The 27016-nt window shown below is 34.3% G+C and overlaps 1 protein-coding gene and 1 long non-coding RNA gene across 2 annotated transcripts in view; both read left to right on the top strand.

The window, feature by feature from the left end:
- The window catches only part of NALF1 (NALCN channel auxiliary factor 1), a 731256-nt gene that overhangs the window by 331538 nt on the left and 372702 nt on the right, over positions 1 to 27016 (top strand). The gene's annotated exons all lie outside the window — the stretch shown is intronic.
- LOC130455893 (uncharacterized) overlaps positions 18803 to 27016 on the top strand; it is a 230490-nt gene continuing 222276 nt past the window's right edge. The window contains exon 1 of the long non-coding RNA XR_008914144.1: positions 18803 to 25749. This is a non-coding gene — a long non-coding RNA (uncharacterized LOC130455893). The remainder of the gene's footprint in view (positions 25750 to 27016) is intronic.

Here is a 27016-nt window from a genome sequence, read left to right as displayed (position 1 = left end):
TTTCCTCATTTTTAAAATGAGGAGACTGGGTATATTGGTCATTTCCAGTTCTGAAATTCTAAGACTAGAAAGGTTCATTTTTGAACTATGTCAAAAATTATTGTTTCTGCCTCTCCAGGAATCAGTTGAAGACATGATTAATATAGATCTGCATACTCATATTTTATTTAAATGTATCACTGTCCTACAGATCACTGATCCATCATTTTATCCAGTTAGGCTACAGACAAAAAGGATGTATCATACAGTAAACAGAAAAAGATATAAATTCTGCCTTTAAGGAAATTGACTCCATAAAAATCATGTTGATTGTCTAGAATTTTAGCTTGTTTAAACATAAATATTTGTATTTTTCACCTATTCTGCTGCAGACATCTTGAGATTATGACTTTTTTTTGCATTTCTTCTGTATCCCCAAAACTTTGAACAATACTTAGGAAAAATAGGTACTTAACAAATGCATGTTGACAGATAGACTAATTGACATTTGAAGGGAAAGACACACAAAGTGAAATTATCATTCATTTTTAACATACAGAATTCTAACATAAAACTTCTTAGTGTCCTAATTCTCTTCAGGCATTTTAAAAGACAAACACATTCATTTCTAAGTTACCTTCATTTCTTGCAAGCCTTTTTTCTCTTTTCCTAATCTTCTCAGCTCAAGATTCTGGATTTTCTTTTCAGGTTTCCTTTGTTTGGTGTTTGTTTCAGCCCAGCCTTCTGGTCACTTGCTCTACCATAGGAAATTTCCAATTATCACCAACTCCTACAACAGAACAGGAAATTAGTCTCTAATTTAGAGCTGGAAACAAATCTTTTGACCTATTAAGACTTGAACTAAGGAACTCCATTTTTAAAGCTGTTGATGATACACTTTGTTCTTGCAAAGGAAAAATACATTGTATCTGGCCTTTTCCCCTTCCTTTCCTGAGAGTTTATGGAGACTGCTTTAATGTTATGAGGCCAAGTCTTTAAGCTATCTGATTTAGGGAGTACATATATATTGAAGGGAAGGAATAAATGTGAAAATAAATGACTACCTAACAGGACGCAAACGAGTACAGATGTAATTTCAGATGTGCATTTCCTTTAAAGTAAAAGGCACATGAACATTTCTAACTTCAAGATTGTTTTGATTTTTCACTCAGAAAGGCTAAATTTCAAAATTGCAAATATTTCTTTTATGAATACTGTAACTAAGTTAACTTCTCTTTCCCATAGAATAAATATTATTTTCATCCTTTTTTTGTACATAAAGTAGTTACTTTCATTCAGTTCAAAACCTTTTCTGAGTTTTGCTTCTGTTTAGAGCAGCATGCAAGGCAATGTGGGGGTTACAGGAATAAAATAATATAAGGCAACAATACCAGAAATGTCACAAGGCAGTATATAATTAAGTGTTACATGAGTGGTACAGACAATAAGTGTTATGGGAGTTTAGAAAAGGGGGTGATCACTATGGGCTGGTGTTGTCAAGGAAACCTTCATGAAAGAGGTAAGATTTGGGTAGGAGTTCTAGGGGAAAGGAAAAGGGAGAAGAATATTCAAAGCAGGCATAATTGGAATGGTGCAAATGTGTTCTGCTGTTTGTGGGGACAATGAGTAGGTAATAGGGTGTTTGTAAAGGGAAGAGGGAATTCAAGGTAAGGCTGCAAAGGTAAGTTGGGACCAGATCATTCAGGATCTTAAATGATAAACTAAGTTTTTATTCTGTATTCATTATGATGTCTTTGATTAGGAGAGTGACATGATATGGAGTCTCCTGTAGAAAAAATGAGTCTCATAGCAGTTTGTAGTAGAGCTGGGGATTCCAATGAGGAGGCTCTTAAAATAATTGCAATAATGAGAGGCTAAGGTAGTAGAGCAGGAATGAAAAGGAACAGTCCAAGGGGAAGGGGGGATTACAAAGAAAGATTCCATTGTACCTGGGCACTTCTAAGCAAACTCCTAGTTTTTGTGTATGTGTGTGTTTGTTCCAAATGGGTGTTATTTTAGTTTTAAAGGGGCATTGCAGATAACCGCTCTATCCCTGCCTAATTGCACTGATATTCACTTGCATCTGATATCTTATCTAGTGGCCTTACATAATTTTTTCTTGTTTTTTGATTGTTTCTGTCATGTCTGACTCTTTAGGACCCTATTTGGGAATTTTTTTTTTTTTTGGCAAAGATACTGAAGTTGTTTGCTATTTCCTTCTCTAGCTCATTTTACATATGAGGAAACTGAGGCAATCAGGGAGCTGTTACTTGCTCATGGTCACATAGCTAGCAGGTATCTGGGATCAGATTCTAACTCAGGAAGACTCCTCTTCCTGACTTCCCTGTCCTACCTCACTGCCCAAAGGAGGTGCCTAATAAAAGTCAGTTTTATTATATAGTATTTTTATTATAACTTCTTACAAATTTTCAACTGCTTTATTCCTTCACAATAACTCTGTTAACTAGAGATTCAATGTAGCATGGTGTATACAGTCCATTGGACTTAAAGTTCATAAAATCTGAGTTTGAACCTTTAAGTAAATTGCTTACCTCTCTTAACCTTAGTTTCCCAATCTATAAAATAAGGAAAATTATTCTTTTGGTACCTGATTCACAGCATTATAATAAAGCTCAAATAAGACAATGAGAATTACAAATTTAAGCCCCACATAAATATTAAGTATTACTAAGCAAGATCTTATTTTAATCTATTGATAATCGTTTATGAAAGGAATACCGGGTATGCTAGAATCTGAGGTTACAAAGATTTTTTAAAAATGAACAATCTGTGCTCTCAAGAAGCTAATATTCTCTCAGAGAAAAAAACCCCCCACCATGTATACATGTAAATATATGCACAATAAACCCAATAGCATTGGTTATTGCACCAGCAGCAAGCAGACTTAGGAGATGCCTCAGGTAGGAGATACATTTCAGTGGAGTTTTAAAGGAAACCAGATTTTCTAGAGGGAGAGATGAGGAAGGAGTTTGTTCTAGGAATGAAACATAGAAACATAGATGGGAGAGAAGATGTCATTGGGAAGGATCATAGGAAGACCATTTGGCTGAATTATAGAGTGTACAGAAGTGCACTCTATGATAAGTAATACGAAATAAATAATGCATAATAATAACTTTACAGAGAAAGGCACTGAGGTCAAGGCCATGCCTGTGATCACCCAGCAAATAAGGTGGCATACAAGTATGCTACACAATAATGCCTTTTCTCCCCAGATTAAGATGAATTTGCCTTTTAAAGTATAACAATTTATTACTGATGTTAATAATAGTAGTTATTATTATTATTGCAGGCTAGGAAGAGATAAATTAATGTAATATCTAAATAGTCATATCTCCTGTAATAGATTTCTACCATTAAGAAAAGCATGACCTGGGGAATCAGATCAGGTCCTTAGGAGTCAACTTAAATTCTAATCAGAAAAACTAGAATTAGAAACAAGAGGCTACATTTCCTTAGACCCAGGGTCTCTCCACATGTCATTTTGATTTTTCTACTTTCTTATTTTCTTGAATTCTCTTGACATTAAAAAAGGTAAATTCTCACAACAAAATAGATGGGAAATAACAACCCTGAAATTAACAAAAGCTGAAAAAAATCAGTAGCTACTTATGTCTCACCTAATCAAAATTCTTCAAAATAGGGGATACACAGTATAGGCTAAATGTAAAAAGTAACACCATTTTCTGGACAATGAATTTGCTTTGCTCCATTGCCAAAGCCTTTTGCTTTCTTTGGTCTTGACACAACTTGGCTTGAGCACTTTCTTATTGGCATCTTTGTTTATATCTCTTCTCTCATTATTCAGTTTGATTTTGTGAAGGTCATTCTCTCTTTTCCTGTTTACTATTCCATTGCTTCTCTCTTTTCTTTTGTTCCTCAAGAGCTTTTTTATTTTTATTTTATTTTATTTTTTACTTTTCCCTCAGCCTTAATCTTCCTGTATTCAGTTCTAAGATTTTGGGCTACTTTTTTTTTCCTTAAAAACGTGCTCAATCATAATTCACTTAAGTAGAATTAAATTCAGTTCTATTATTAGGAGCCTCTAGGTAAACAAACATGTACCAATACACATCAGTACCTTCTCTGCAAACAATAGTCTCAGAGTCGCCATCACTAAAGGGTTATTTTTTTGTTGTTGTTTAGGATCACACAATTCATTATGTGTTAGAGGCAGCATTTGAACCCAGGTCTTTGTGTCTGTGAGGCTAATTCTTTATCTACCATATTATATGACCTCTATGTAAATTGCTGTGTATGTATGTATATATGTCTCTGCCTGCATTTAGACACTCTTGTTATTATTATTTTTCTAAATATAATCCATCACTTTTGTGTTGCTTTTCCATTTCTTAAGCTTATGATCTGTTTCCAGAGCAAATGTTCAGATCAGGAATGAATCATGTTTTCTCTCTTTATGATAATTAATGGTATTTAGTTAGCATCTTCTTATTAGATCCTTTAGTAAAGAAGACACTACTCTGGAGGGTGACAAGTGTGGGGGCAGCTTTCCTCGCCCATGATTCCTTACTGGCAAGCTAATGAATTCCTTAGGACCCGAAGCAAATTCATAAAGGATATTTTGCTTTCAGCTAAAATGCATTAACAGTGTCAATCAATATCTTGTCAACATTTATAATTGCCCTTATGTATAACCAAGATAGTAATACATAAATGGCATGGTTTCAGGTATATTCAAAGGCACTCATCCATACCCTACCATCTCACCACTCTGAATCTTTTTCCAAATGCTGGCTTGATGAGTTAGTGCTTAAGATTTTGATCCTTGTTAAAATGCCAAGTTTTTTAGGGCAAAATGGACAAAGAAGGTACCATTCACCTAAAACAAGGGGACAAAAAGTGAGATTACAACAGACATTAGGAATTCCAAAGAAAAACTTAGTCAACCATTGACAATCATTTCAAACATCTGTCTGATATTGTCATCAACTATGCCTTTTGAGTGATAATACAATATATTTTAGACTAGAAATGTTAAACTTGGGCTGGCAAAGATCCTGACAGTGAAACCGGTATAAAATATAATTTTAATGTTTAACCAAATTAAATAAAAATACCACACTTTATAGAAAATATAAATTTGAGATTTTCTAAGTCATTATGTTGCCCAGAGGAATCCATTTCTATTTGAATTTGATACCACTATTAGGCCATGCCATGATTTTATTGAGATTATTCTGCTGCCCAGTAGGTATAGAAAAGAGTATACGTAAAACATATATGATGAGTTAATTGACTCTGTGTATTTGTGTGTGTGTAGAATTAGAGCTATTAATGCAAATGAAATTCCTTTTCTAGAGGAAGAAAATTGTTGTATTATTTGGTGATCACTAAATATGCCTGAATGTACAGTATAAAAAAGAAATTATATTAAATCATAACTTTGAGCCACTGGTCCTGGGGAGAGATCTCTATATCTACAAAATACAGATATCAAAAGTCCTTGAGAGAGTCATCTGGGAATTCTGGTGGGCTGAGGACTCTTCTCTGCAAGTATTTGGTCAAGAGAGCACAAGGATACTCATGAAGCATTATTGGCTAGAGATATTAGAACAGGGCCTGGGGATGTCATGCAAAGGACTGTCCTGGAGAAAATCCAAGTTCCATACTAGCCTACATCAGGGAAACCTCACATTCAGCCAAAGATTTTAATTACAAATCCAATGCTAAAATTTGTAACTGAATTTGGCTAAGCAAGCAGCATGCTGTACACTGAATTCCGGAATAATAGCATCAATATGTTCTTTGAGAGCCATGCTGGTAAAGTGTAGTAGTTCTGTAACATTATTCTATAGACCCAACTAAAGGGCTACTGGGAAAGAGAGATATTCAGCTTTATCAGGTGACATTTTCAGCTGAAAGTCATTTAACAAGAAATAGCAAAATAAAACTGCCCCATTAGCCATAGTCAAATTTAAGCCTATTTAGTAGTATGGAAATGATTGTTGTTGTTCAGTTGTTTTTCTGTCATGTTTGACTCTTTGTGACACCATTTGAAGGTTTTCTTGATGAAGATAACAGTAATGTTCTGCCTTTTCCTTCTCAAGATTATTTTACAGATGAGTAAACCAAAACAAATAGAGTTAAGGGACATGCCCAGGGTCACACAGCTAGTAAGTGTCAGAAACCAGATTTAAACTCATGAAGATGAGTCTTCCTGACTCCAAGTCAAGTGCTTAATCCACTGCAATACCTATCTGTCCCACTGAATGATGCATCAACCAAACAGTAAAGCTTTCATGCCTGGTCATGTCATGAAAATAAGATGAATAAAACTGTCCTGAGTAAGTCTTCTCCAAAATAGAACTTATACAAGAATCTTGTGAGTTGAGTAGGGGAGGCATTGTTTTTTACCATTTTCATAGTAAATTGGAACATATTAAGCGACTTGCCAAATAGCATATAACAAGCAAATAAAATATAACAAGCAAAAGTATGATTCCTGATTCTTGTTTCATTTTTGCCATTTCACACTTCTTGTTCTATTTTACTATTCCATACTTTGTGATAAGAGAATAATTAGAAAGTGAAAGAAAGAAGTCATGACCCAAATGGAATATAAAGAACATATGCCATTCTTATGAAATGAAAGTAAGTCATAGGGGGCAGCTGGGTGGCTCAGTGGTTGAGAGCAAAGATTAGAGATAGGAGGTCCTAGGTTCAAATGTGACCTCAGATACTTCCTAGATGAGTGATCCTGGGCAAGTCACATTGCCTAGTCCTCACCCCTCTTCTGTCTTGGAACCAATACAGAGTATTGATGAAAGAAAGAAAGAAAGAAAGAAAGAAAGAAAGAAAGAAAGAAAGAAAGAAAGAAAGAAAGAAAGAAAGAAAGAAAGAAAGAAAGAAAGAAAGAAAGAAAGAAAGAAAGAAAGAAAGAAAGAAAGAAAGAAAGAAAGAAAGAAAGAAAGAAAGAAAGAAAGAAAGAAAGAAAGAAAGAAAGAAAGAAAGAAAGAAAGAAAGAAAGAAAGAAAGAAAATGCTAAGAGAGGTGGGACCTGCTATTGGCACAGTAGGACCAGTCTGATAGTTTTCTTGTAGGCTCAGCCTCAACAGAAACCTGTTTAAATAGTATCCCTAGGTCTTTTTTGGCTGAATATAAAGCAGAAAATAATATGGTTGGCTAGTGTGAGGATGTTAAAATGAGAAAGAGTTTCATAGCCATGTTAAAAAACTAAAACAACAGTCTTAGTTGCCAATGTTTTCAATAACATGCTTGCAATTTGCCAGCATGGAAATGCTCTGTGGGGCTTAAACTATTCACTTAAAAGAGATAAATTAGAATCAAAGTGAATGTAGCCTCTGCTTCCAGGACACAGGGGTGCCATTTAGAAAATTACCTTTTACAATGCATTAAGTGCTGCCTAGGGGACTTTATTTGTCTCACATAAATGAGCTGGGTTTTTGTTGTTATTGTTCCTAGATCATAGTTTATTTCAGGTGGGTCCAATGACGTCATTTACCAGGAATAGTACTAATTTTTTTGTTTTGTTTTTTATCTCAGCTTGAATTTTCCTATCTCAAACCCACTCCCATCCAAGAAACTTTGTGGTTTTATCAACTAAGGAATTCCTATCACCTAAATAGTGTATTAGTCATGGAGATGTGCCTAAACCACAAAGAAAAATAAATCACCCTCTCAGGGTCACACAGCTATGAAAAGTCAGAAACTGAATTTGAATATCTATCTTCATCATTTTTGTGATTTAGATGGAATTTCCTACAAATTCATTTGCTGATATACTTAAAATGAAAATTTTGAAATGTGTTAGATTAGTAGGTGCTACATTCATGGATACTATAAAAAACAAGAGTCCAGTATTACAAATGCATACACACACATTAAATTATTGCTTTGTGTCCTACATGTATTAAATAATTCAAATAAAATTACTATCAAAAATGAAAATTTGGGATGTGTATATGTAATTGTATGTATGTATACATGTATAGTTATGTACATATAGACACATATTAAATTGTATCAGATCCTACATATTAGATAGTTCATCAAAAATAATCATTCTATAAATCCAGCTAGCAAAATCTATCCCCAAAACTCCAATCCTATCTTAAACTCTGTTACTTTCAGTTTTTCAATTGAATAAACATTAATAAGTGCATGCTATGGTTGTATTGACTATTGAGGGTACAAAACAGAACCAACAATTAAATAAATGTAATAAATTAGATAAGTAAATGAATGAATAAGTAATTGAATAAATAAATAGAATGTGCCCTGTTCTCAAGAAGCTTATATTTTGGTGTGGGGAAAAGGGAATGCAATATCTGCCCAAATAAATACATACAAAGTATATCTGAATTATCTTCAAGAAGGAAACAGTGAATATAAGATAGGGGTTGAGGTAAAGGAAGAAGGATTAAGAAAGTCATTTATAAGAGGCAGCTAGGTGGCTCAGTGGACAGAAATCTAGGCCTAGAGATAGGATATCCTAGGTTCAAATCTAGCCTGAGACATTTCTGAACTGTGTAATTCTGGACAAGTCACTTGACCCCCATTACCTAGTCCTTACCACTCTTCTGCCTTGAAACCAATGCATAGTATTTTTTTTTTAAGAAAGGTGAAGGTTTTTTTTTTTAAAGGAAGGAAAACTTGTTTACGAAGAGATTGCACCTGAATTGTATTTTTAAGAGAAGTAAGGAAGAAATACATTCTTAGACATGATAGAACACTAAAGCAAAGGTACACAAGTGGGAAATGGAATAACATATACAAATAATAATCATTTTTTATAGTACCTACAATGTGCCATATTTTATGCAATGGAAAATTCATGAAGGAAAGTCATATTAAGATGGACTGAAAATTATGGGAGCCAGATGGTAAAGCATTTTAAATTCTGAGTAGAGGATTTAGTATTTTATCCTTGACATGCAATCAAGTTAGGGGATGAGAGTGATATGTAAGATTTGTGGTAGAAATACCAACTTGCCAATTGTGTGGAGCATGAATCGTGCTGGGAAGAGATTGGAGTTAAGGAGAAGAGATTATAAAGCTATTATAACAGCTCAGGGAAGATATGATAATGCCCTAGCAGTTTCAGGTCATGTATATGATAATTTGATGCAGTATCTCATCAAAAGTGATGGAATGTTAGTTAGAGTTGAATTTTGAAATAATCTAATCCAACCTACTTACTTTCAGATGGAACAACTGAGGACAAAAGAAGTAAGATGACTCATCCAAAATCAGATAATTGATGGCAAAATCAAGATTAAAATTTAACCATCTTGCTTCTCATACCAGTGATTTTCTTCTTTACCACCACAACTCCTCCTTTAGATCCTGGTTTTTTAATTAATGATTTAAAAATATATTATAAAGATACTTTAATGTAATAACAATTTTACACATAAGCTTTCTAAAATTACATAATCCAGATTGTCTCCCTCCTTCCATTCTTTCTCCTCTCCCAGAGTTGGCAAGCAATTTGATCCAGGTTATACATCATTAGCATACAAAACACATTTCCATATTGTTCATTTTTGAAAGAGAATAATCATTTAAAACCAAAATCCTTGGGATACTTCTTGATCAATTTTTAGTTGATTGGTGCTACCATTATCGAGGCCTCCCAGAGCTGGATGTCACTTTTGGTTGATATGTCTATGAATTATCTACGACACTGGAGCACAGTCGATCATTGTTTGCCAGTTCCTAGAGAGCCCATTTCATTAGGTCCCTAATATTTCCTTTTTATGATTCACTCTTGAGCCATTCTTTCGGTTTTCCCTAGGGTTTGTTTTCATTTTCTAGCTCTTTCTTTCTGTGCTCTTTGTTTGTTTTCATTTTATGTGAAGTATTCACTTAATTAAATTGTTTTTGCTTTGTTCTTCCCTATCTTTTTCTCTTCCTTTCACTTACAATTTGCTGAGTGTTTTTTTCCCTGCATCCGATCTGGTTTTCTTGTTCCTTTGTATTTATAGTTGTTATGCTAGATTCAATTCTCTGTCTTCCCTCCTGCTGGTTTTCTTTCCTTGTCTTCTGTCACTGCCTCTTCAATTTTAAGTAAACTTTTTTTCCTGTTTCCTGCTCCCTCTTTCATTTGCCTTTTTGATTTCTTTTAGGGCACATTTATCTTCACCACTGAATTCTCAATAGATCCTGTTTCTTCTTTTCACCTTCTTTTTCTTCCCCAATTTAAACATGGTTTTGTATAAAATGAAGATGCTGGAGAATGCCTTCATTGTTATCTTCTTGCTTTTATGTTTAAAAGTAAGTCTGAAATGAAGCCAAGAAGAAAAAAATGGACTCCAGTAGATGGCATGGACAAAAGATTTCAAGCCTGAATTTTATGCAAAATAAATTGTTTTTCATTTAATTTTTATACTACAGTCACATATGGGGCAAGATGTTGTCCCCTTTATATCTGGAAGGTACCTAACAGAATACTCTTGGTTACCCCTGAGAAAATAGCTTTTCTCTGGAATGACCTTCCTATAATCTTCTACTGGTTCAGATTTATGTCTAATCAAACAAAATAATTTCAGAATGACTGAATAACTAACGCAACATCAACCACTGGGTTCCTGCAAACGGTGTATAAAATATAGCAAGACTCTATAGTGACAGAGATATGTCTTTTGGAAAACTATAGGTTATGACTTTTGATCCTTTGTCTTTGTGACCATGTGATAGCAGTTCCCATAGTGACCCATCCACACTCATGTACTTTGGCCCTTATGTTTTCTTTACATTTCAGTTAATTACTTACAGTAAAAGCCAGGGAGAGGCTTAAAGTGGGACATTCACAATAACCCATTCTCCCAGGAGATTTGACAGTTGTGTGTAATTTGTGGTCACAATAATCTTAAGGGTTCCAATGGAGCTCTCTTCTCTTCTTTCCTTTTTCTGGCTATATAACTCAAATAATTAATGTTTGTCATATCAAGTTGAACTAAATTCAAATTGTACATAGAAGATGAAGAAGAATGGGAAGACAAGATGAACCTATACTTTCTACTCTGGAAAACTAGAGTTTCACTGTTCATTTAAGTCAAAGAAAGAGAAATTATAAAAAAAAAATAAAGTATGCAAGCATGGGTCATTGACACCTTTCAGAGGAGCAGCTTCAGTAAATAAGGATGAAAATGATAGAGGGCCTTGAGAATGAAATAAAAACAGCAAAATAGGTCAAATTTACTCATGTAAGGTGATTTTTATTTAAGCTAACGATAAAGATCTGTACCTTGTGGACATTCTAATTGGAATGTCATTGTCATAATTTTACATTAAAGTTAGAAGATGTCACAGAACTGACTTATACATGGTTTTCAACAGGTTTTCATCTGAAAACATGATCCTTGTTTTATATCTGGCCCTCAACAAAGCTTACAAAAAAGAGAGAGAAACAGGATGCACGACAGTGAAGTATTCTATGAGATTTTACAGGTGTCATTTAGGTCAAAACATTGTTTTCTGACCATTTTGACATTTTACCTAAGTGTTTTTTTTAAATGCTCTTAATTATGTTTTCCTAATCCTTCTTACACTCATAAATTTGACATTCTCAACCTCTATCACCCACTCACTAATCTGTGACTTCAAGTGTAAAGCTGCAAAGTCCCGTGGAAGAACCAGTTGTTTAAAGGCAAAATTATATTGGTAAGATCATGGAGGTTGGAGGTGGTTACGTGGAAAAACTAAAGAAACATTGTGTTCTGGAAGAAAAGTAAAGGGGGAGGAGAGAGAGAGAGAGAGAGAGAGAGAGAGAGAGAGAGAGAGAGAGAGAGAGAGAGAGAGAGAGAGAGAGAGAGAGAGAGAGAGAAACTAATTTTGAATTTTCAAGGCTTAATTACCAAAAGGAATCTATGTATCTTAGTTGGTCTTTTTCAATTTTAGAACTCTCCTCCCCTCCAATTTAACTTAACCCTTTTTTTCCCATAGTGTTTTTGAGAGCATTGATAAATTTCCTAATTTGTAAACAACTTTCCCAAAAAATTGGAAAACCTGTTTTATAATAGCAAGAGTTTGTCAAATTTAGATTCATAATGAATTTTTATAGTTTCTAAAAAGGTATTTTATTTAAAATCTTTAATGCTTATAAACATTTAATTCCTGGTTTTTCTAAAATAGTTATCTGTCTGACATATTCAGAATGGATTAATTTATGCTTTTTATTTAAGCCCGGATGGATAAAATAAATGAAATTAGAATTATATGAGTAAATATTATTTTGAACCCTTTAGTAGCAGGAAATAGCTTTATAACAAAATTATATAGCAGCTGTTTCTTCTGCTAGGGACCAGAATGGTACCATTTTCCCTCTGCCTCCCTTGCTGTAGGAAAAGATTTTCCTAGCATTTTCTTCATGTATTTATTTGGCAAAAATCTAAGAAAAAGGAGGAGCACCACAATTCAAGGAATCATATTTAGAACAGGAAGGGACTTTGAGGTCATCCAGGCTCACCCTCTCAATTTATAACTAAAGTGACTCTGACCTGAAGAGGTTTAGTAGCTACTCTAAGGTCTTGCAGATTGTCAGCTGTGTAACTGGGATTCAAACTCAGGTTCTTTGAGTCTTTTGATAAAAGTAAACAAGTAATCTGTAGGGGTATTAGACTGACCTATTCACATCTGAAATTGCCCAATGGGTCCATGATACAATTTTGGTTAAGAACTCTTGATCTAGCCTAACCCTACTAATTGACTCTCCCTTCCTAATATTTCTTTTATCCACCACTATTCCACTCATGATATTTATAGGATTGTTTGATTTTTTAAAACTGTAAAAACATAGGCATTTTATTCTGTTTTGTTTCCTTGTTTTAAGCAGTTATTATCATAGATTCCCTTGTCCAAAGTGAAAACTGAAATTGAAGTCAAATAGCTATCTGAAGTCTAATATCACTGACTCCAAGTCATAGGATCCAATTATAAATAATAATACTAACTTAGGTTTAGCAACTCACAAAGTATTTTTCTCAGAATAACCTTGTGAGAAAGAGTATAAGGTGCCTTTACTCATTTTATACTGAAGGCGAATGAGTCTCAGACAGCTTATGTAATTTGCTAACAGTCACAGGGTTTGTTTAAATTGTTCAAATCAAAATAATAAACTATAAAATAGTTTTAAAAGTGCTTTGCTCTTTCTGATACAGTGGGAATGGTACTAGCTCTGGAACAAGTTGTTGTTTTTCGGTCGTGCCCAGCTCTTTGTGACTTGGCTAATAGACTAGAGTAGTTTGCTATTTATTTCCCAGTGTGTCCCCATTTTAGAGATGAGGAACTGAGCCAAATAAGGGTTAAGTGGCTTGCCCAAAGTCACACAGCTAGTCAGTGTTTTCCAGACTCTAAGCACAGTTCTTTATGCTGTAATTACCAAGATGGAATAAGGGCATCAGTTTAGATCCTGCCTTTAAAGCTGTATGACCTTAAAGTTAACCACTTTATTTCTCTAAGTCTCAGTTTCCTCAGCTGTAAAGGGAGGGGAGGAAAGTACTATGAATGAATTTTGAGGTCTTTTCCATCTCTGTGGATCTATGAGTTTATGAACTTAAGCAGTCCAAGGGAAATAAATTGGATATCTTTTAATTTAGGAACACCATTGACCCATTTTGTACATTCACTTTAGGATATCAAAATAACAAACCTGAATACAATTCCTAGTCAAATAGCAGAAAAGGGATAGTGATTGGTATCAGAAAAACCTGAGTTTGATTCCTGAATCTGATACATACATGGCCATAGACAAGTCATTTAACCACTTAATATCTCTAGACAATTTTCTAAAATGGTAAGTCAAAGAGGACTTGTTGGTCTGCATTGATGGGGGGAATCTTCTCATTTGGGAGTTCTGCACATGAATGAAATATCTGAACTAAAAACAATACAAAAATACAGACTAGTAGTCAGCACTGCTAAATTTTGCCAGTGATATGTTATCTAAGAAGAATGACTCCAATTTATTTCAATTCACTTCAATTTGACAAGCACTGACTTGCAATTAGGGACCATACAAGGAAGTAGGGAAACAAAGAAAAATAAAATAGATCCTGCTCTCAAGAAGCTTACATTCTACTGATTTAAATCTTCAATTCCCATGTGATTAAGCCAGCAATTTTTAATTTTTTCATATTACACAAATACTCTTTACAAGATTGGGGATCTTTGCTACTCAGTTCCAATACCAAAAGAAAAGAGGGTAGAAGGAGGTTATTTTACTAAAAATGACTTGCGTTGGCTTTGAACAACAGCAGTCAATTCTGTGTCTTTGCAAGTTGAGCTAATTAGGAATCTTTTCTGGAAATAGTACCATGAATGTAACCAAAAGTGGTTACAAAATTAGTCAATTCCTAACCTCTAGTTTCCAAGGGAAGAAATGAGAAACATATTGGAAAAAAAATCCTCAAAAACCTTTATATAAGATGCAAAATAAAATACCAGTATCCTCTCTTGGATGCTCTGTAATTTGCTATGCCCTTGAGCAAGAAACACAAAGCTAAATCCCTAGAAGTGAAAAAAGTATCCTCCTTTGGTATAAAATTTATGGTTAGAAGACACATTCAATTTTTCAAGCTCCTGATGGGAACATTTAGTCCATCAGAAAAGTACTTACTAAAAGTGGTTTATTCACCATTCAGAAAGCTTTCAGATAGTATACTACAGTTTTAGGGACACTATTTCGGCTTATGGAGAATAGCTTACAAAAATCTGAAGGCTTCTTATTGACATAACAAAATGAAATCTCTATTCTTATTATTAACTAAATTCAATGAACTATTGAATGGTCAAGCTGAAAGGGGCCTTAGATACTATCTAGTCTGAGTGTTCTTAAACCTGGGATCATAGACATCAAAATGGTTAATGAATGAATTTCAGAGATATGTGAACTTTGAGGGGAAAAATATTAATGTATCATCATTAACTTCTGTTTGAAATTTAGGGTTTTCTTTAAGCTTCACCAAATGGCCAAAGGTTTCCATGATATAGATTAAGAATTCCTGATCTAGTCTGACCCCATTAATTGACTCTCTTCATAACTACTCTCTCATACATGACTATTCCATTCACAGGACCACTACTAGTTCAGAGCCTCATCATTTGTAGCCTGGAGTAGTGTAACAACTTCCTAATTGACTTCCACTCCACAATCTTCACAAAGCTCAGAGCTGGCTATTTCAGTAGTCCATCAGTAGAGCTGATGACATACATACATTAGACTGGATTAATTTACACAGTTGATTTACTAACCAGAGACCAATGAAATTATTTCATTATCTTCTTATAATAAAAACATGTACTCTTATTAAATGAAATTATATGTGCAAAGTTTTTATAAACCTTAAAGTACAAGAGAAGCTATTGATGTTATTTTTATTAGTTCTCTTACTGTATTTCAAGACACATTTGAACCTGATAGGATGCACTTAGAATTAACAGGTCTACGTTTTATTTAATACCCTGTGCTATTTGCAACAAGTTTCTCCTTTTTGGGCCCACCCTATATATACATTGCTGTTCCTTTCTTCCTAAGAATGACTTGAGACTCTTTAAGCTGTGACTTTCTTCAGTAAAAGGAACTTCTATTAGATATCATGTTAGGTACCTCCCACTCCATGTCAAAGAATCTCTGATCCCATGATTTAGGTGCCCCTTGAAGAGATGATGGTTGGTTAATTATTCTTCTAGGATTCTATATCAGAATTTGGAATGTAGATTCATGCTGACATAAGGTTTTCATGAAGATTTTCATATCATATTCCAATAAAAAATATTGATGATATCTCCTATCAGTTTCCTCATCTGTCCCCTCACCTTTTCCACAATTAGCAAATCTTCCCTTTCTGCTTTCCTCTTTTTTGGTCAAAGGAAATCAGTTTGTACTCCTTATGGACCTGTTAGTTTGCCCTCCATCTTTTTGCTTCATATTCCTCCATTACAGAGGGGTCATATTTATTTTAAACTCTGTGCTTATCATTTACTGGGCATCTTGCCTTTCTCTCTACCATGAAAACTCAATCTTCCTAAATGTGCTATTCCTATTCCCCCAATCAGAAGTAAGTTCCACGAGAGTATGTCTTTCTCATTTCTCTATGTCTGTCCTCTGCACTGTGCAATATTTGGTACATAGTAAATATTTGATAAGCACTTTTCACTCCATCCTACACAATAAATAAATTGTTCATGTCAATGATGTTGAATTTAAATTCCATAGAGTTTAAGCCACAGTTATGTTTAATGGAATACAAAAGAAGAAAATTTAAAAATAGACTTATGGTGATATTCTTAGATATAATGTTTGTGTGTGTGTATTTCTATATTATATAGTTATCATAATTCCTTAATAGCAAGCACTGATAGGGAGCAATAATTTATTAAGTATCAACTATGTGCTAGGAACCATGCTAAGTACTTTACAAATATTATATCATTTGATCCTCACAACAATCCTGGGAGTTGGTTATATTATTATCCACATTTTACTCCTAAAAATATGAGGCATAGCCTTAATGACTTGCCCAAAATTCCCCAGCTAGCAAAAAACTGAGGCTAGATTTGTACTCCTGTCTTCCTTATTTTAGACCCATTCTATTCATTGTACCAGCCAGTTGCCTAATAACACTAATAATAAAAGAAAAGAATGTTATTTTCTTTAGAGGAGTCAGTCTGTCACAGTGAAAACAGAATTGGCTTTAAAGTCTGTTGTGCCACTGTCACTTGTGTTGCCCTGAGGAAATGACTCAACCTCCCTAAACCTCATTTTCCTCATCTATAAAAGTAGTTAGGCTCTAAGACATCTAAGTTCCCTTCCAGATCTAGATATACATGATCTTACAATTCTGACTTCAGGTCTGGTGCTCTGTCTACCATACAATGCTGGCTCTTAAGATTGTGTATGGCCTAGAAATTCCAGTTGCCTGAATTTCCCTCTGCCAAGGTAACATCAAGAAAGGATATCAGCAATCAATCCCATTAATTTAGAATTACATCTTTGATTCCTTTAATGCTACATAGTGAGAATTTCACAGGAAATATTTTTGTTTATCAATTTTATTAAAAATTATTTAGACAAGTTTGACTCAGCAAAGTTACATTTTAATTGGCTTTAAAGAAAATGTGTTCTAAAGATTTTCAGGGAATCAGAAATGATCAATAGGTTCTTAGTTGAAAGTGACTTAAAAAGAAGTAGGAATAAAGTATTTTTGTTCATTTTCTACAAAGCAAAATGGGTAACACCATATTCCTTTTAAGATTCTAGCCTCTGGTCATGAAGCTACATTCAAAGAATAAATGTTCCATTCCTAAAACATTTTTTAAAAAACTGTAATTATAGAGTTTTACTTCTTTGAGGGAAGATAAACTCTTGTTAAATAAATTGTAAAACTGAACACATATTTAAGACAACTCCAGAGTATGAAAATTTGCTTTATATAGCATGTGTAGTATCTACTATAAGTATTTGATTTTATTCCATATTTTAGCTCATTTTTTCCCTTTTTAGTCACTTGCTGGCAAGCAAACAAAATCTGATCTGAAAGATGTGTTAAACAATAATCATATACAAATTGATGCTATCATAAAAATATATTGGACTTACATGGTAAAAATGAAATGAGACCAAAAAAGAAAAAGATGAAACACTTTCATGTTAGATGAAAACCATATTTTGCAACCCTGTTCTGTCTTTTTTTTAATCACCTGATTCCTGTAAGGCCAAATATAGGTACAATGCAGTATTTTTTTTCTTTTTAAATAAAAGGAAGGGGGAAAAATTTAATAGACTACTGTGGAGGCAGCTAGATGGCTCAGCATATTGAGAACCAGGACCTGCATTCAATTGTGGTCTCAGTTGTTTCCTAACTGTATGATCTTGGACATGTCACTTCCTTCCATCTTAGAATCAATACTGTATTCCAGACACTGTTCTTAGAGCCAAATCTTTTCACATTTGATCCATATAATAAACATGAAAGGTAAATGCTGTGTTGGTAAACAGCAAGTCTTAAGAGATTTTTTTAAATGTAAGAATTTAGTCTCGGGACTGTTTGGCTAAAAAGTTTTGTTTAGGATTTGATTTAAATATAAAATATGAATCTCTAATTCTAAACATGCAAAATGTTGGCAGTATCTGATAAGATCTCCCAAAGCATCTTATGAGACAACTTTCAGAAATTCTAAATTTCTCATTTTCTTTTTGAAACTTCTGTAACTAAAATATTTTGTTACCTAAACTTAAGCAAAAAGCCTTTCCAGAGTTAGGTAGACTTTCTTGGCTTCCAGATGTCCTTTCTTTTGCCTAAACTATCCTCAGAGCCTTTTCAGATTGATAGGACCCGCTAGAGCTTGACTTTCACTAGAATCACTTTTGAGAGCCATTGGTCTCCTCAATCAGGATGAGGCACCCTAAGAGGATTTGGTTGGAGGTGGGTTTTATTACTCCCTCAATTGTTTTTCTTTTTTCATTTTTCCCTGATGTAGCATTTTATATGAATCTGGCACAAATTTTCCAAAACACATTTTATTTAGAGCATGAGAGTAATTTAGCCTGAACTCATCTGTAACCTACCATTGAAATGCAGGATTGAGGGCTTTGGGAGAGATAGAGGTTTCCTAAGCTACTATAGAAAAAAAAAAGAATGTTTAAACCATTTACAAGAATGGTTTTCAATTTTTTTCATTTACATGTATCCCTGTATATAGTAAATTAATCATAAATTAGTATACATTAATTAATATAATTCTAAAGGTGCACTGTTTAAGAATACATTTTTAGATATTAATACACCTTACTAAATAAATATCAAAGTAAAAAAAAAACTTAATATTTTTTCAAAATATTCAGTCTCTCCACTAATTCAAATTGGCTACCCCTATCCAGATTTGTTTGTGTTTTATTGTATTGACAAGGATTCTGGCCTAACTCAGAATTCAGATGTAGGTTCATTGATTTTAAGCCAGAAAAGACCATCAAAACCATTTGGTCTAACCTTTTCAATGTATAGCAGAAGAAACCAAGGCTCAGGGCTTACTCAAGGTTATCTAGTAAAGTGACATAGTTGGCTCCTCAAATTCTGAATAAAGAATTATTTTCACTGCAACGTGCTTTGTAATTTGAAGTAATCTGGGAAAAAGTTAAATCAGTGTAATCCCTCAGTAGCGAGATACTTTTGGACCCATTGAAGAATCCTACATAGAAAAAAAAAATCAGTTTGAAATTCTTCTTTCATCAAAAAACTTTGAATATCAATTTGAAAGGACAAATTTGTATTTTCTGACTTGAGACTCATATTACACTGCTTAGAAGGTATGACTCACAAAAGAATGAAGCAACGTGTTAAAAGATCGATTGATTTCTTTGGTGACTGCCAAATGAGATAATTAAGGCATAGCAACAATCACTCAAATTAAACCGAATGGGGTTTTTGGCCCATCCTTTCCTTTTGTACCTGTGTTATTAGAACAAACCCTTTTAATTATAGTTTCAGTGGTTAATGTCAGCCCCAAACCTCTTCCTAATAACCATGTGTGTTTAAACATTTCCCAGTGCAGAGTACAATGTCTCCAGTCCTTCAGGGAAGCTGCTTGGCATTCTCACTGTCTCACTTTGTAGTTACTTTCCTACTTAGGTATTCCACACGCTACTTCCCCAGCATACAGCGCTCTCGCCTGCCAGACCTGCCTGATTGTATATTCTGTTCAAGCAAAGACCTTCACTCCACTTCACCAATGGCAATATTTTTCATTATACTTTAACTCAGAATGCAGCTGAAGGCTCTGGGGGTGAAGGAATGATGGAAGATCATCACATAGACGCTGACAAAAGAGTGGACAACAATCACAAATAGGGAACCATGACTCGGGACCATAAGAATTTTAAAAATCCATTCTAAACTATGAAATTAAATCTTGTGGAGATGATAGAAAATGTTCAGTAAGAATCTTGTTATGCCTTGGTGGCTCATTACCAGTTCTAGACATTTTTGTTTATACTGATATGATCAAGTGGGAGAGAAAAAGGTACATTGATTCACCAATTGGTTGCTAGAAGGGACTTCATAGATCATCTCGCCCCAGCATCCTTCGCTCTTCCCACCCCTGTTTTTCAAAACAAGGGAACTAAAACTCTGAGGGTTGAGATGGCTCACTCAAGGTCACACAGTTACTTAGTGACAAAGCTGGGGACTCAAATCTGAGCCACAAAGATAGAGATGATTGAAGCTTTGCCCTAAGGTGCCAGGCTTAGAGAGTACTGCTGATAACACATCCATTCTCTCCTATAGGTAAATACAATACAATTTCCTAATTCTTTGCCAATAATATTTTGGGATTTTTTTTCCTCTCTTTTCTCTACCAAGGGAAGGAAATAAACAAGCAATTATTAAACATTGACTTGGTGCCAGGGACAGTGCTTTACAAATATTTTTGCCTTTGACCCTCACAGCAAGCCTGTGACATCAATGCTCTAATTTTTTCCATTTTCTAGTTGAGTAAACAAAGACAAGAAAAGGTTGTGTCTTGCCGTAAGGGTCACACAGCTAGTTAAGTCTCAACTAGTAAATTTTCCTGAATCCAAGCTACCTAGTAATTGGCTCAATCATATGATTGGCATGTGGCAGATGCAGACTCATGCTTCTTGATCTAAAGGCAAACATTTTCAGTGTAGGCATGATTACTCAAAACTTGTTCAATAATTTCTAGATCACTTATATGTTTTTCTTTCTTTGTCCCTCAATGCCACTTCTTATTAAATAGTGTGGCTTTATTTAGACATAGAGCTCACCCTGAACAAGTAAATGTATGATTGTTAGAGATTACATTGAAAAGAAATGGTAGGAATTTCTGGAATAGATGCTCCAAAAGACCAGTGTCCCCAGAATTCAGCTTTTTAAATACTAATTCCAAAGTTGTAGCATTTCCCTTCTGATATACAGATCTGCTAATTCTTTTGGGGACTTTTATAGTGATATTGGCATGGACATTGTACCCTCCAAAGTGTTTCAGGCAAACTGTAAGCAGGGAAATTCCTTTGCTCCCTCCTATCTTTGTGACTCCTAACCCCAAACATCTGATAACTCCTGAGAGAATTATCCTCTTTGGATAGTCCTTTAGATGAACAGAGATACACTTCCTTGATATCATCAAGTTGTAAATCATCAAGAGGACATCCATCTGTCCTCTAAACTATGAAGGTCACCCCCTCTGTCTTCAGGCAAACCTCCCCCCTGCCCATGCCTCAGTGCATACCACTCTAGAGGCACCTCTTCACCATGGCACAGAGTCACATCTTCACTCTTGTAATGAGTATAAAGACCCCAGAACTGATATCATCTGGGAACAGCTTTTCATCTATGCTGTTCCATCTAGGAGGCAGTCTGCCACCTATGCTGTCCTCCTGGCCAGATTCAACATTACCTTCCAAATTAATACATTTCTTTTTTATTTTTAAGCTAAGTTTCAGGGTCTTGCATCCTTGCAGAAGGTACCCTGTCCAAATCCTGGGGGTTCACCTCAAACCCCCCACAACAATATCAGAAACCAATAAGGTTCCTTCAAATGCTCATAAGAGTGTTTTTATTTATACTCATTACTCACTGTTGCAAAGTAATATACATTGAAAGGAAGGCTCTACTTGCTGAAGATGGCTCACATAGGTTTATGAGAGTTAAATACTTATGCTTTCCAGGGGTAAAGTGAAAAAAATGTAATAGAGATGAAGATAGAGTTGAACAAAGAAGAAAGGCTCTTTGAACTGGGTCCTTTTCCTTTATAGATATGAATACTGTCAACTAGATCTGATTTGAAAAGGGGAAAGGATGTTAGTAGTGGAATTGGATATCTTTTGTCCCATGATAAAGGAATAATGGGTCTTCCCTAGTAAGTTTATTTAGGGGAAAAGATTTCTAGCCTTTTGTCATTTAATGAAATTCCATGGTACATAGATTTCCAGTGAGAAGGAACTGCAGAGTTTATCTATTCTAATACCTTTATCTGATTTGATTTGACTTGATTTTTATTAACATGCAAAAATCACACCTGCATATTGGTCATTGTTTATTTTAGAGACTAGGAAGCTGAATTACAAAGAGATTAAGTAACTGGCCAAAAAGTAAATGGGAGATTCAGAATGTGAATTCAGGCACTTGAATCCAGAGTTGCATCCATATCACTCCTGTGAGCTGCCTTTGAAGGTGGTTTTGTTTTGTTTGTTGTTGTTTTTGTCTAACACTTCATGACACAATTTTGGAGGTTTCTTGCCATTTCTTTCTTCTCCAGAACATTTTATAGATGAGGAACTGAGGCTGCCTGGGTTAAGTGACTTGCCCAGAGTATTTGAATTCATCATGATGAGTCTTTCTGATTCCAAGACAAGTGCTCTATGCACCTCCTAGTAGCCTACTTGGGAAGCTCCTCTGATGAATACCTGATGGAGATAATTAAACTGCCAGGCAAAGGAAAAGGATCATGTCTCAAAGGAAAAGATCCTCAGGAATCAGAACAATGCTCCCACCTCAAAAGTTTACTACTTTTTTGAACAGAGTGAGTCATTTAATCTTCCTTGGCCTCATTTTCCTCATCTTTAAATGAGAACATTGTACTAGATTACCTTTGAAGTTCTTTCTGACTCAAGGTCTATTATCTTATAAGAATGCCAATTATTAGAAAGTTTTTTTTTTTAATTTGAAAGAGTAAAAAAAAAGAAAGCATTAGAAATCACATTTGTATGTCACCAAGGTAAAAGACAGTGTTGCCCTACCCTTAGTATCACCAGCATATACTTAATGCCCTGCTCTTTTTAAAATAAAAACCAATGTTAAGAACTAGAAAATGCCACAAAGGAAAGCAAAGATGTAGTAGATACCCTGTAGGATTTTGTTGTGCATATTGTCTTTCATTAGTATCTAATTAAAAATAATTATTACAAAGAAAATAAAGTTTCTTCTTGCATATGTTTTCAGTTTTTAATGTCCCCTGGATTCTGAGAGTTAGAACAAACACAAACATCATACTGTCAAAATGCTCATTAAGAAGGAATAAGAACAATCCATGGAGACTGCTCAATGTTTGACTAGAGGCTCTTGGTTCTTGGTTTTGTTTTCTGTTTTTTTTTCCTTGAAAAATATAGAAAAAACAGAATAACTCTGGTTTCTTCTCCCTTAACTTTTAATAACTGTATCTGTTTGATCTACTTTTTATTGTTAAAAGAGAGTTTCAAAGAATGTTAAGAAACAATATTTCAGACATTGATTAATAGGAAGCTGAACTCAGTCAAATTTTCTAGTGGCTCACATCTGAATTTTACACACACACACATACACACACATCAATCACAGTCGTAAACCATTTTTGTTCTTTCCCCAAAACATTTCTGAAGTTTATTTTTTTTATACTCCTGACATTTTGTATAATGTAAATGCCTTAAATCAGCAGCGGGGAAAAAAGGAAACTATGTGAATATAAGAGATTATTATATTTCTGGTAGGCAATAAATAAGTCAATTATTATAAAAGAAAATCAAACAGGAAATGAAGAACATTTGGTACTTGAATAAAATAACAATAAGCTGAAAGCTAGGAAGCCTAGATTTGGTTTGAATTCTGCTACATCAAGCTGTGTGACCTTGGGGAAACTATCTAACCCTTCTTGTTCTCAGTTTCTTCATCTATAAAACAAACCACTGAACTGTTTTCTTTCTGAGATTGTGTCCATTGTTAAACTTCTGGATTCTGAGTGAATGTTGAAAAGTTTCCAAATAGTTAATCCCAAAGTGAGTTTGATCTCTTAGGTTAGCAGTACTCCAAACTGGATCCTTTAGTTGTTATCAGTCATGTTTGCTAATTTTTTTCAACAAAGAGGGCTGGTTTCTATGCATTATTCATTTTGCACATGAATTTGTATTTATTTAATCATTAATCATGATATTCCCTTCACTGTTGGTACCTCCAGAAGTCTGCTCTTCTGTAAGACCCAACCAATGCCCACTGAAATTTAACACTAATAAGACATCATCACCAAAATAAAGAAATCTGCTTTCATTCAGTCCCTCTACAAAATGGTTGGCATTTTTTTTTAACCATACAGGAAGTTCCCATATTCAAAAGTCCTAAGGGAGTTCATTTGCTCATATTCTAGTATTTTGGAATTTGTGATCATTCATGCTGGACATGTAGGTTATACATGAAAAAAATGTTAAAGAAATAATAATGTGAAAAATATTGCAGGAAGAATGTTAGAAACTAAAGACCATGCATGTTAGAGACCCAAATATTAGAGAGAATATTTTTCGGGAAGAGGAGTATATTCTAATTACTAGAACCAACTTTAAAATAATAAAACTATTTCTTTTTTTAACATTAAATGCCTTAGATCTGTTACTTATTCAATGGTTACTTCAAGTTAGTCTGAAATCATGAAGCTTTCTTGCTGTATTTCGACTATCTTGTCAATATCAACGAGATAGGATTTAAATCGATATATCAAATAATGACACTCCTTACAATTGGCTTCATCTGCAAATGTGTTTTTATTAGAAAAGGCAGGTAACTTGGAAACAGACATACTCAAAAATCCCACTCTACAACTACCAAACTATCAAGAGTGATAGGTTAATCCGTAACTAAGCTACCAGGCTGTGAGTGTGTATAATGGGACATGATTATTGAACATAGATAGTATGAGACATTATGACAAATGTTATTCTGGGAAACGTGAAGGACTAAATGATATGATGAGTCATAATGGGAGTTTCTGTATGTTTCAAAACAGTTTTATGAAGAGATTCAATAATGTCTTTACTTTGAAATGCCAGTGTCTTTCCCAGAGACAATCTCTCACTTTCAGAGGTGGGAGAGTTTTATCTAAATATTGTTCTTGTTCTTTCAGGCACCCTGAAATGCATTCCTGTTCATGTTTTGTGTCTTGGTAATGCACCTTTCATAAAATTACCGTGAGCAATTTATGTTATTTGAAGCCTGAGCTTTCTAAGCATTTTTTGTTTGTTTGTTTTTAAATTAAAGGTTAGTTAATTCTGGAATATTTTCTACCTCTAATTTTTCAAGGACATAGAAAGACTATCATTCCACCAATAACAATCTTTAAAAAAAAAACAACTATCTTTTTAGTTTTTTTTTTTTTAATCTTTAAATGCTATTGAGATATTTGTAGGGTGCAGTCAGGTATAATTCCATAATGATTTCAATCTTAAAAATGAGATGCCAAAAAAATTCATTGTTTTAGCACTCCCAAATCAGATGAATATTTAGTCAACTAAACATCATCTGAATGTTTTCTTAAATGCAGGTCCATTATTCTATCTAACGCTAACATCAAAACTCATTTCACTGATATAAAACTACTGTTCTGTATCTTCAATAATTTCCTTTAGCACTGAGAGAAGTGATTTTCCTATTGTAAAATTTAAATCAATATCAATAACCCCCGGTTCTTATTTTTCCAGAGTTTTATTAATAATCACTAAAGATAGAGAAAGCAGATTATAGCCTAATGTAATCTAACTAACCACCTGTGTGAACTCTCTCGCCTGGCTCCCAGCCAGGTTCTCTAGCCACATTCCAGGAAGTAGAGAGAGGGGGCGGGCCACACAGAAACTTTTATCCTCTGTCCCTCCCCTCACGCATGTGCGTGCCCCTCTGTTCACGCAGCGTAAGCACACAAACGGTATGCTGCGTCAGTCGGTAGGGGTCCAAGGAGCCTTGCGGAGTGAATTCCATCTACACACTACCAGAACACAACTTTTACGTTTTAGAGGTAATATTTGTGCCTGTGTCTCCCTAACTCTAAGACTAGTTCTCCATCCATTATGATACACTGCCTCTTGCCTATTTCAATATTTAATAGGAATTTATATACTAAATCACATTTCACTAAGCAGATGCCTACCAAGCATTCAATATATACTTTGTTCTGTGCTAGAGACATAGAAAAATAAAAAGACAAATTAGAAATTTAACAAGTTCACAGTCTAAATATAAATACCGCTTTTTCACAGAGTTAGGCTTTTCCCATTCCAAATATCCAGAATCTCATGACTATTTTTTTCTCCGTGGAAACACATTTTTATCATTCTACTCCCTCCCTCCCTGAGAAATGATTATTTCTCAAGGAAATTTTTATTTTGTTGAAGAAGCATTTCATGTCTTATACCACACTAAGCATATGTCTATTTAAGTACTATAAATCCCTGAAAGGTAACAATATAAAAACATGTTGACAAATTTGGAAAGAGTCCAGTGTAGGAAGAGAGCTTTCTTGATGAAGTACTGCTCAAAAGATTCCTCACAGACCATCTTCCACTTAGGAGACTGTCATTCACTCAAAATAGTATCATATCTGCTTGGTGTGGTTTTATTTTTCCTATTTCATTAAAAAAAAGAAAAAAAAAAGAAAATGTATTTTGTTCTGATTTTAATCCAATAAGCAAAAGAAAAATCAAATATAGGTATGAGATTTAGAACCACTAAAAATACTACTATCAATCCAAATACCAGTAATACACACTCCCAAGAAGTTCTCCAGTTTTATAATTCCACTTAATTATTCTAATCAATATGTTACATTTAGATGGTTTTCCATGAATGTTCCATTATTATTTTTCAGTAATAGAGGCTGTTCATTAATATCGCTTCAACAACAATCTAAACCTGAGGATTAGATAAGTTTCCATGTGAATTTAGACAAAAGGAGAGAAAACAACAACTATGGGTGAAGACAATGTGCTCATTTTGTTATTTTTTTCTGACTGATTTGGCAAATTTATTCAATTCAACATTGGATGAATTTTCTTGTGTGATGATCAATGCAAGTATATTCATCAAATGCTTATTTGGTATTGTAGAATGAACTGAGAGTTATCAGAGTCAGAACTGAATCACAGGGCTGCCATTTGAAGTTATGCTATGTGAAATTTGAAGACCAATTCACATTTCTAGGCCTGTTTTCTCATTTGTAAAATGGGATAGGAGGTGGATTAAATGTTTTAGCCTAGCACCATCAGCCATCTAGATACCCTAGTGTG

Source organism: Monodelphis domestica, chromosome 8, assembly GCF_027887165.1.
Source record: "Monodelphis domestica isolate mMonDom1 chromosome 8, mMonDom1.pri, whole genome shotgun sequence".
Classification (NCBI taxonomy): Eukaryota; Metazoa; Chordata; class Mammalia; order Didelphimorphia; family Didelphidae; genus Monodelphis; species Monodelphis domestica.
The sequence above is the reverse complement of the archived record's forward strand: the minus strand, read 5'-3'. Positions and strand labels throughout refer to the sequence as shown.